At 51.5% G+C, this 10,502-nt stretch overlaps 1 long non-coding RNA gene across 2 annotated transcripts; it reads left to right on the top strand.

Annotated features, from left to right (window-relative positions):
• Window positions 1–2,100: 2,100 nt before the first annotated feature.
• Window positions 2,101–6,849, top strand: LOC119707168. 2 transcript variants are annotated; one of them, XR_005258700.1, is made up of 4 exons: window positions 2,101–2,212; window positions 3,371–3,431; window positions 4,171–4,383; window positions 6,772–6,849. It is a non-coding gene; the product is annotated as an uncharacterized LOC119707168 (long non-coding RNA). The 2 variants fall into 2 exon arrangements; XR_005258701.1 differs by lacking the exon at window positions 6,772–6,849 and adding an exon at window positions 4,696–4,829.
• The last annotated feature ends 3,653 nt before the right edge of the window (window positions 6,850–10,502 follow it).

Here is a 10,502-nt window from a genome sequence, read left to right as displayed (position 1 = left end):
CAAGACTGGCTGCACCAGGTTCTTGGAGGACTTTCAAGCAGAGAGAAGTGCTGGAAAAATAGCAGCCTAAAGGAGAAAGCCTGGAGGAGACTCTGGCAGCAGGAGGGGAGAGCAAGCAGGCAGGATTGCCCTGCAGAGGAGGAGCAGGAGCGTGCACAGGGCCGGTGTCAGGGCTTGTCTGCACAGAGCAGCCCAGCAAAGCTGCTATTGTGGAATAAAATATGCTGGAATGTGGACACGCCTATTCCAGAATAAAGCTGCTTTTTCCTAATTTAACTTAATCCACTATTTGTTTTTATTATTTTTATCATCATCAGATGCAGCTAATTTGGAAAAGCTGTTCCAATTAATTTCCCTGCATAGACAAGCAGCTACATGCTGGAAAGCCTTTGTCTGTTCAGTGGCAGCCTGACCAGCAGCTTCTATTCATTTCAAAGGCAGACGCTTTCTTCTCCCCCTGACCATTTTTTCTACTTTGTCTCATCAGACCATGAAGGGAACAGGAGTGGGAATTTCTCCCAGGAGTGTGGAGCCTGATAGCCCTGTTTATGGGAGGTAGAGGAGGGAAAAAATGTTATTTAAAGTGAGGGAATAAAGAACCCGAGGACAACAAGAGTTCAGGGAAATGGTCAAGGAGGCCATGGTGACTTCAGGGTTACCATGAGGGACTTGGCATGAGGTAGTGTCTGCCACCATTCTCTTAGAACTATTTAAGCCATGGGTAGTGCACAGCCTGAGACATCAGCAGGGGCACAGGGGCTGGAGCACAATGGGTTGTCCATGTTGGAGAGAGCCAAAACTTGAGTCAGGCCCAGAAGAGCAGCTGTTGGTGGCACCAAGTCTGTGCTCAGGTTCCAGCAGGCCCCTTGGATGCATCCAGAGTGCTGGACACTGGGAGCCCCCCCTGCCTGGAGGGCTGTGGTGGCTGTGCTGCTCCCAGAGATCCAGAGCTGGCTCTTGCAGAGCCCAGATGTTGCAGAGGAAGCTGCTGAAGAATGATCCATCCTTTCCTTTGGCTCGGAGATCAAAGCAGCTCACAGGAGCTCGGGGCTATGAGTAACTCATTAACCAGCACTCAGCCACTGCCCTACTGGGTTTGAAGAGCTCCTTCACCAACCCCCCTTCAGTTTTCAGCCAGAGTAAGATAACCTGGGGGAAGCCAGCACAAAGGGAAAAACCAAGACACAAACCCCTGATCTAAACTGATTTTTCTCCCTCTGATTCCACAGTCCATCTCTTTTCCTACTTTTTTTTCTTCCACCCTTTTTCTTGGAGACCCCATCATCTCCATCCTCCATCCCACATGGTCTTGTCCTCTGGTACTTCAGATATTTGGCTCATCCTCCTGCTGACTGGGAAATGTTGGGAGGCCACAGCTACACATTCATCTCCAAAAGCAACCTGAAAACAGTCCAGTCCATCATCCCGTGCTCTGGGCAGTGAAGCCCGTGCCAGCAGGAAGAGTCAAGTATATCCATCATTGTTTGTGTGGCAGGGAGCTTGCAGGAGAGGCACAGGGGAGAAGGATGGAAGCTAAACCCCCAGCTTTTCTGCCAGATGTTGGGTGCACATAAAGAGATAGCAGCAGCTGGAAAGGACAGCCAACTTTTCTCCCTTCCACACAATTCCTACATTGTTTGTAGAGTCCCTTTCCCTCCCAAAGCCTGACACTGAGAGACAAAATCAATGCCTAAAAATGTTACTGCAGGACTGTTGTGAGCTATTGCAGCACAAAATCAGGTTCTCATCTGGCTCAGTGTCTCACTTTTCCTCTCCCTCTTTGTACCTTTCAGCAGGCTGTGTTTGGGAGAGGCTCAAGAGTGAATTCCCCATGCCCAGCCTCTCATGAGTCAAAATCTGAAGTCTTCTGCCCCACCAATGTTTTTGGCCCCTCTTGCCCAGTGCTTGCTGAGCTGTACCTCCCTGCAAGCGAAGCCTGGTACATTGTAGGGGCAGGCTCACACAAAAACAACAGCTTCAGTAAACGGGATGTGCTGCCAGCCCCCCTCCCTCCTCCCGTGAGGGTTTGTATGGTCCTGATTTCCGCACAGAGACTCTGATCTGCGAGTTTTATTCATGACCATAAAACAGAGATTAGCTCTTATCTCTGGCACGCAGCAATACCAGGCACCAGCCCTTGCTCCAGAGCATTGGCAGCCGAGGACCAGAGCAGCACACCAAGAGGAACTTCTTGGAAAAGGAGGAGGAGGAGGTGAACAACATGGGGAAAACCAGCGGTGGGAGGTGAACACGAAGGATGGGATGATGCCAACCTGCCCTGGTGCTGCCAGGGAGCCCTGAGAGGCAGGGGAGGAAGCTGTGATTAGACAGCAGCATCTGCAATCAGGAGCAGGAAGCGCGAGCGCCGGGAAACGCTCGCCGCTCTCGCCGAGCGCGATAAACCCCGAGTGCCCCGTGGAGGAGGCACCAGCCCTTCCGTGCCCCCCTGGCACCGTGCCCAGCCAGCAGCACCCCGGCCCCAAGCACAGGGAGCCGGTCCTTGATGCAGAACCACTGGAATTGTTCCCCTTGGTTTCCAGTGGGCACTGGTTGCCAGGGCTCCTACAGAAATCCCCCAGGCTGCTGGTTTATAGCAAGGCTGGCCCAGCAGGGAAGGGTTCCCTGCATCAATCCTTGGCTTTTCCCGGCAGTGGGGTAGGGCTGTACCTGGATGGAGGAGCTGTGTAGACAGGCAAAGACCCAGGGCTGGTTTGGAGCCTTACTCACAGCAAGACAAACACAGCTCTGCTTACACAGGGGTTTGGATTGATTCACACTGGGGTGTGTGGGATCAGGCTTTGGCCATCAGATGGCTGCAGGAGAAAAAGAGCAAGAGATGGAGAGGGAGAGAGGATAGGTGAGGAATTAAAAAAGAAACACAAAGAAAGCAAACCAAAAGAAAAAGAAAAGAAAGGAAGGAAAGAGAAGAGGCGAGGAGAGGAGAGGAGAGGAGAGGAGAGGAGAAGAGAAGAGAAGAGAAGAGAAGAGAAGAGAAGAGAAGAGAAGAGAAGAGAAGAGAAGAGAAGAGAAGAGAAGAGAAGAGAAGAGAAGAGAAGAGAAGAGAAGAGAGAAAAAAAGAAAAAAGAAAAGAAAAGAAAAGAAAAGAAAAGAAAAGAAAAGAAAAGAAAAGAAAAGAAAAGAAAAGAGAAAAGAAAAAAGAAAAGAAAAGAAAAGAAAAGAAAAGAAAAGAAAAGAAAAGAAAAGAAAAGAAAAGAAAAGAAAAGAAAAAGAGAAAAGAAAAGAGAACTCCTTTTGAAAGCCCTAAACCTGCCTCTTTATCTCCCTAATCTGTATTTTCCCCCCAGAGCCTCTTTCTGTACAGGATGAAAGCAGATTTCTCCTCTTTATTTTCGTTTTCTGTGTCCTTTAGGAAGGCATTTGCTCGAGACTAATTGAATTTTCTGCCCGTGAAGAGAAGGACACGACACAGAGTGAGTTAAAGTCCGACACCAGGACAGGGCGCAGGAGCCGTGTTAACTGGTGTGGGGAACAGCCCCTCACTTAACAAAAGTGTTTAATTCTGTCCCCTCTTGTTAAGAAGGGGCGGAAGGAGGGGATATTTATTCTGTTCTTTTCTCAAGGTTTTTCCTTTCGGGTCACAAAGTGCCCCCCACGCTCCTGGCCCCCCTCCTCTCCCTGCTTTTGTGGCAGCAGCAGCTGGTGGGTTGCAAAGGGGACAGGCTTTGTCTCTTGACACACTTGAACATTTCTGCACAGAGCTGGGGAAACCTTTCCCTTCCCACCTCTCGCCTTTACGGGCAAGAAGGAGGGAGCGAGGGGCAAGTGGTGGAGGAGTTATGACCGAGGGGATAAAATGGCACAAAGGGCTGTGGAGCCACGGTGGACGAGGGCTCGGGGCTGGACTGTGAGGGGTTGTGGTGAGCAGATGGTGATGGGCCATGGGAGGGGGTGTGGGATGGCCCTGAATGCCAGGGAGGCTTGTGCCGAGCAACCTGTTGAAGGGAGAAAGGAAGAAAGCAAAGCAAGAGGCGGCAGCTCCACAAAGGAGAGTGCAGTGGCTGCCTCTTCCCAAATCCAACAAAGGAACCTCTTCTGTCCCTTTGTCGCCCTCCCAGTCTTGGGCCCCAGTTAATCTTCTGGCCTGACACGTGGAGGATTTGCTTGGTTTGTGCTACAAGTCCATAAACCAGCTCCTTTTTCTGCCAGCAGGACCCTTGATTCCTCCACACAGGTTGTGCAAACCTTGCAGTCCTTCCAGGAAGTATGTGCAAACCCCTTGGTCTCTCCACACCTCCTCCAGGGATGGGACAACAGAGCTGATCCTCAGGAATGGGTGAGATGCGGCCGTGTTTGACAGCAGGGCTTGAGGAATGTCCTGGTGCAACCCTGCGGCAGTGGGACTGGAATGAGATCAGGCTCCTGGTAGGTATGAGCAGGAAATTGGGGCTTGACCCCTGATCTGACCCCACAGCAGTCACTGTAACCTGCCTGTGTCCACCCTGCACTGGAGGGATTTGCATGCTGGGAGTGGTCCCAGCACCTTTTTTGTCCTAGGCAAAATTGAAAGTAGGAATACTAAAACGAGTTTAAAGAAGGAAATTGAAACCCATCTCTCTCATGAGGTCACAGCTTGATTTGGAGATTACATCCCTCCACTGCTCTCCCCTTATATGAAAAGCTCATATAAGACCCCCAGACCTGTTCCTGGGACAGCAACATATTTTTTTTCTGCAGCAAAAGCCATGACCTGACAGCCTAATTGCTGTTGGTGGGTGTTCACCTGCAGTGCTCCCCAACAGCCTGCACAGGGAGATGCACACATGGACACTGGAGCCTCCCAAATTGCAGCCAGTGGCCTGATGAAAACCTGTCCAGCTCTCCCTTTTACTGGTGCAAGCTGGCAGCTCCAGTGTGTGGACACTGGGGTAAAACCAGTATGAGGTGAGTGACAGCAGGGGTGTGAATTTTAACCTTTGTGCGGCACTGTACAGACACACAAAGCTTTGGGAAATGCCTGTTTCCGCTGGAGCTTCCAGGAGAGCCCTTATGAATGGAAAATAAATAGATACATTCATTATCCAAATTGTCTTATTTTTGTGGTGCCTCTTGAGTAAACCCACTTCTGAGGCTGTCCTAATTGCTTTGCAATAGAGCAGAGATAAATATTTATCAAACAGCTGCATCAGGAAACCACAGTTCAGAGAACCAGTATCGGGTGATGTGTCTCAGGAAGGATGAGTCTGAGTGGTTTTAGCTTTGCTGACCTGCCAGGCTTCCTCCCTTACACAAGACAGAGCATCACCCAAGCCCAGACCCATGTGGCACCACACCAGTCCCTTAGCATCACTTGGAACTGGTCACACAGAGCTTTTGGAGAACTCTTCTCGATGCTGGAGTGCCCCATTCCATTGACCTGGTGTTTTCTGACACCTTTTCTTCCTTTGACTTCATGGCCTCTCTTGCTTTCTATTAAAAACCCCAGAAACGTGGCCCATATTCCTCTGGGACACCCATTGCTAAAAGAGGCCCACATGCAAATATTTAGCTGCACTAATATTAGCGCAGAAACATCCGACCAGATGGCAGCGTTTCTAGGTCTCGCTGTGCAAAACTGGCTCTTCAAAATAAAACAGGCTGTGACAGACCTCTGTGACCACTCGCCAGCTCCTGAAATCCCAGACCACAGTACTGAGGCAGCTGGATACACAGGACAAGGACTTTCTAGCATCTTGCACATGTGGGACATCCTCTCAGCCAGTGGTGTTTCAACTAAAAAAGAGAGGAAATGATGACGAAAACCAAATTTTGAAGTTCAGAGTGTTAGAGAAGAGGGTTGGCTTGCATGGGCCTGGAGAAAGGGTGTGCAGGTCTCCTCTTGCTCTAGGCATTCCTGATCCCTCAGTAGAGGGGTGGCATTTTGCATTGACCACAAGCAACGTGTGCCGTCCACAGCTGGAGAGGGCAAAAATCCCTCTGTGATTATTGATTGCATTGAGCAGCCTCAAGAGCAAACAAGAACAGAATTCCCTCTTCTGCAAAATTGTGCCCATCCTTTAAAAAACTTGTCCTCCCAGAAATGCTCTCTCAAGCTGGAAATGCCCAAAGAGATGATGACAATGCCGAGCACGAGCCAGCTGAATGCCGCTCTGAACCTCAGATGGATGACGTTCCCGTTTAATTGGGAGCGGGTGTTTCTTGACTCGTGCAAAGGGCATGCTATTTTTATAATGGTCTGGTTCCAGATCACAGCCTCCTTGTGTTAGGCTCTGCACATACATCTAATGAAAGCCAGGTCCTGCCTAGAAGCCCATACAATGGGCTCAGAGTTGGGAAGAGCACTCTGAAGCTTCTCACCCAGGGGTTTTGCGAGGTTGCCCGCCAGGGTCTGTTTTTTCCATCCTCACTCATGTCAGAGAAGTTAAATATTTACTGGAGCTATTAAATATTTATGCTAAGTTGGTCCTCCCGTGGGGAGGCATCCTATGGCTGACTCCAGGGGGTCTGCGGCCAATTCACTCATGTGTCTGTGCTAAGCTCAGCCCTGCTCCAGAGTGCAAACACACGGGGATTTCAGGGGGCTGCCATGCACTCTAGGGAATGGAAATCCATGGTTTTGGCTACAATAATTCTATTAGGTGATGGACTTGGTGGTTCTTTGAGTGTCTTCCTTAAAGATAAGTCCCTCATGAAAGTGTGGGTTTCTCTTCGCTCTCCTTCCACCCCGTGGTTTGCAATACCACCTCCCCCCTGTTGTGTGGGAAGCTGAGTGAGAACATCCAGACCCATCTCCAGCTCCGTTCATTCTTCCAGCAGGTCTCCAGCACCTCCAGAGAGCAGGAGGACTCGAGGCAGACGGTTCCTATTCAACAGCAGCCAAGGAGACCCATGGTCAACATGGTAAGAGCACGAAACGTGACAGTGCCAAAGCAAAAACCAAAGGGGAGAAGCCCCTTCCCATCCTGGGAGGCAGTGACAATCCTGGGACAAGCTCCCTGTTCCCATCCACCAGAGTGGGTTAATGCTGCTGCAACTCCCTGCTGGAACAGTGCCAGAGGAAAAAGGCTCCACCATTTCCCGGTCTGCCTGGAAAACAGGCCAGCTGTTTTCTCCAGCAGCAGAAGGTTGTTTATTCTGGGCCAGGTTCAACAGCGCGTTGTCCCTCCAGCCCCACTCTCCAGCCCACGGTGAGCCTGAAGGGCACAACCTGCCCGGGGGGAGCCGGGCACTCTCCCACCTGGTGTGACCCCTCCCCGGGCGCCACTCTGCCCTTTCTGTCCCCATCCCTTTCCTTTCCTCGTCCGGCTCCAAGCAGGGCTGGGGACGCCCTTTCCTGCCTGGCACCCGGCTGGCCCGACAGCAGACACGGTGCTGCCAAGCACCACCACACCGCTTCCCCTCCACGATCCTGGCCAAAGCCCCACCACGTTTTCCTCCTCTCTGCTGTGCTATCAACCTGAAAAGCGTGCCTGGGGAAGAAAGAAAGAGGAAAGAAAGGAAAAAGAAAGGAAGAAAGAAACCAGCTTTTGGCTCAGGCGTGCCAAAGGGAGCACGAGCGTGCGCGGGCTTGGCTCTCTTCCTCGCCAGCTCTTTTCCCAGCAGAGCCATAAGGGACAGGGCGAGTACAATTGTGAGTGGAGCAGGTCCCAGCGGCTCGACCGGCCCTGGGCTGGGATAGCCAAGGGACACTGAGTGCTCCACAGGGACATATTTCCAAAATAAAGTCATTCTGGTGCTCCTCCAGCCCCGCCAGCCACCCAACAGCTCGCCGCAAAGCATCGCTGCCGCCCCCACAGCCAAAATAAAGCTGTGAGGAGGCCTGACCCTGCAGAGGCGAGGCTGAGTGCTCCCCAAGCAGCCCCTTCCTCCAGCCACAGGGGTTCTCAGTGTGAAGAGCAGCACGTGGGCTTGGCCGGATGCACACGCAGCCCCCACAGCCTTCCCAGCATGGCCCTCTGCCCTGTCTCCTCTTCCTCCTGTCCTCTCCATCTCCCATTTCTCTCACGAGCGTTGCTGCTTTCTTTGCCATCCTCACTCTGGTGATGGGACACAGATGCAGTCTGTGCACCAGCCCGGTTTGCTTGCTGCAGACTGAGCCTGGCTTATCCTGAACACAGGTGGATGTTTGGAGCCCAAAATATGGATGACATTGTGGAAGGGCAGCTGAGGGGAGCAATCTGAGCCTGTTCCTCAGCTCACAGAGCTGCACCATGTGCCCAGCCTGCTGCAGAAGGGGTGCTGTGGCTTTGCTTGCTGCAGGACACTTTTGAGGACACAAGCCACGGGCGTGAGATACCTGTTGTTCTGGGAGAGGGGCTCCACAGGAACTTGAAAACTGAAAATCAAGGCTGGGAGAGGTTTGAAGTCATCCCAGGAGATGGAGTCGTGAAATCCAGATGAAGAGCCTTCAGAGTCCCTCTTGTTCACCTCAACCTGCCCAACGCTCCCCCGGCCCCACAACCAGGAGCCAAAGTCCTTCTCCATTTCTCAGCAGCCCCACAACTAATGCCCTCCACGTCCACACACGTGCACAAAGAGCAAGCCCTGTCCATCTGCTCTTCCACGGGACCCCACTCATTTAACACTAACCTAGAGATTCTGTTCTGGAAGTGGATCAGACCCTGAGAACATCATCCACCCCACACAATGGTTCATGTGGTGGACCTTTCCAGAAGGTGACAGCCCCAGCCCTGAGCTCTTAAGGAACAACCTCTAAAATCCAGAGGCCCCACAAGGTTTGCCCACTTCAATCTCCAGCACAGCCTGTAAATGTCACAGCGTGCACACTTAGGTCACCCTGACCGCTGTCCCCAGCCCTTCCTCTTAGTCACCTCTTCCTTACTGTAATAAATTTAAAATCAAACGGCTATTACCACACTGATGGTCATTCTCATAATCCTCTCATCAACATTAAATCAGCACCCCTGACAATGCACTGCAGGCACCAGCAGGGCTGAGATAAGCAGCAATAACAAAAGGAAATCAATTCTCCACGGGAATGGCCAGCTCTGGGTGTCCTGGCAGGCAAGGCAAGGCCAGGCATTCAGGGCTGTCCCACCACAAAGCCCATCTCCCCAGCACCTCCATACCAGCTCAGCACCCCACAAAGGACCTCAACAAGTTGGGGACCAACAACTGGGGTCATCTGGGTGGGCCTAGGAGCTTGTGCCCATCCATGGTGCAAAGGGGATGTAGGAGGGACCCCAAATGCCATTTGAGGAGGTTGGGACTTAGCAAAGCTACTGATGTCCCTACTGTAAACACTATTCCACGATGGGGAGACAGGGATGTTTGTGGGACACCCTCTGCCTGAAAACCTCATCTGAAATAGCTGTGGATGCCTCATCATCATGGCCCATCCCCAGCTGATGTGAGCAGAGGTTGGCTTGAATCCACCAGCAAAGGTCTCAGTGACGTTTTGATTCTCCTTGCTGGAAGGGGCTATGAGGGGGGGTCACCCACCTCACTTTTTCCTCACCTTCCTGGAAAATGGGCAGGAAAGGAAAAGTTGCATCAGTTAGAGATTATTTCACCACAGCTCAGGGTCTGGATGGAGCAGTCCTTGGAGCAGACACTGCCAGGAGAGCTCAGGCCCTCCCAGCTCCCTGGAGAGAGGTGCTCAGAGAGGTGGGACACACCCCCTTGGGAGGGGTTCCTGTTTTGAGGGAAGAAGAAAAGGACACAGACGTGGCAGTCAGGGATGTACCATTGGCCCTGCTAATAGAAACCCTCTGTATAAACAGGGAGAGGATCCAACAGAGATCAGAGATGGTTTTTCTTTCAAGAAAATTAAACATTTAAAACATTTGAGAACACACGCCCTCACCCCCCGGACAGTAATTAACTTCTTCCTGTGCAGAGCATGGAGCACTTTCCAAAAACAGAGCTAGATGGATTATTTTTCAAAGGAAATGTTGTTGAAAGGATCTTCTGTTATGTCCCAAAGTGGGAAAACAGTCACAGTGGCTGAGGAAGGGCTTGCTCCATGCATGTGCCACACTGTGGCTGCCTGAGGAGGTGGTGCCACTCCAGATGATGCTGGTTTGGGGGCCACGTGGTGGTTGAGCAGCAGCCATGATGTTTGATGGGAACAAGTCTTTGTTTGACCATTAGGGAACCCTAAAAATCAATAAAAAGTAAATCAGTCACCAACAGCAGAAAAAGAATCCCAAACTCAACCTGTGAGGAACGCATTGCATTTCCCCAACGTGACAGAGCAGGGGAATCTTGCAGTGTGAGAGAGGAGATAAAATCAGTTGCAGATGCAAATATATGCAGTGTTCGAGGGGATTTACATCCCACGTCCCCAAATGAGCCCATCTTCCTGTGAACTTGGGAAGAGCTCAGCCCTGTTCTCAGACCAGTAGCATGAAAAGAGGCAGCTGGTATGTGTGCTAAACAAGCACAGTGTGAATGACATCCCGGCAATAAAAGGACTCCATGCTAGCCAAGGTGTTTGGTGGGAACAGAATAACTTCCCAGGCTGATCCCACCACTCTCCCTGAGCCTGCAGAGAGGCAGGAGCAGCACAGGGAGGCAGGGCC

This window comes from Motacilla alba, chromosome 14 (assembly GCF_015832195.1).
Source record: "Motacilla alba alba isolate MOTALB_02 chromosome 14, Motacilla_alba_V1.0_pri, whole genome shotgun sequence".
In the NCBI taxonomy this organism is placed as follows: domain Eukaryota; kingdom Metazoa; phylum Chordata; class Aves; order Passeriformes; family Motacillidae; genus Motacilla; species Motacilla alba.
Note: the sequence above shows the minus strand (reverse complement) of the source record. Positions and strands in the feature narration are given on the sequence as shown.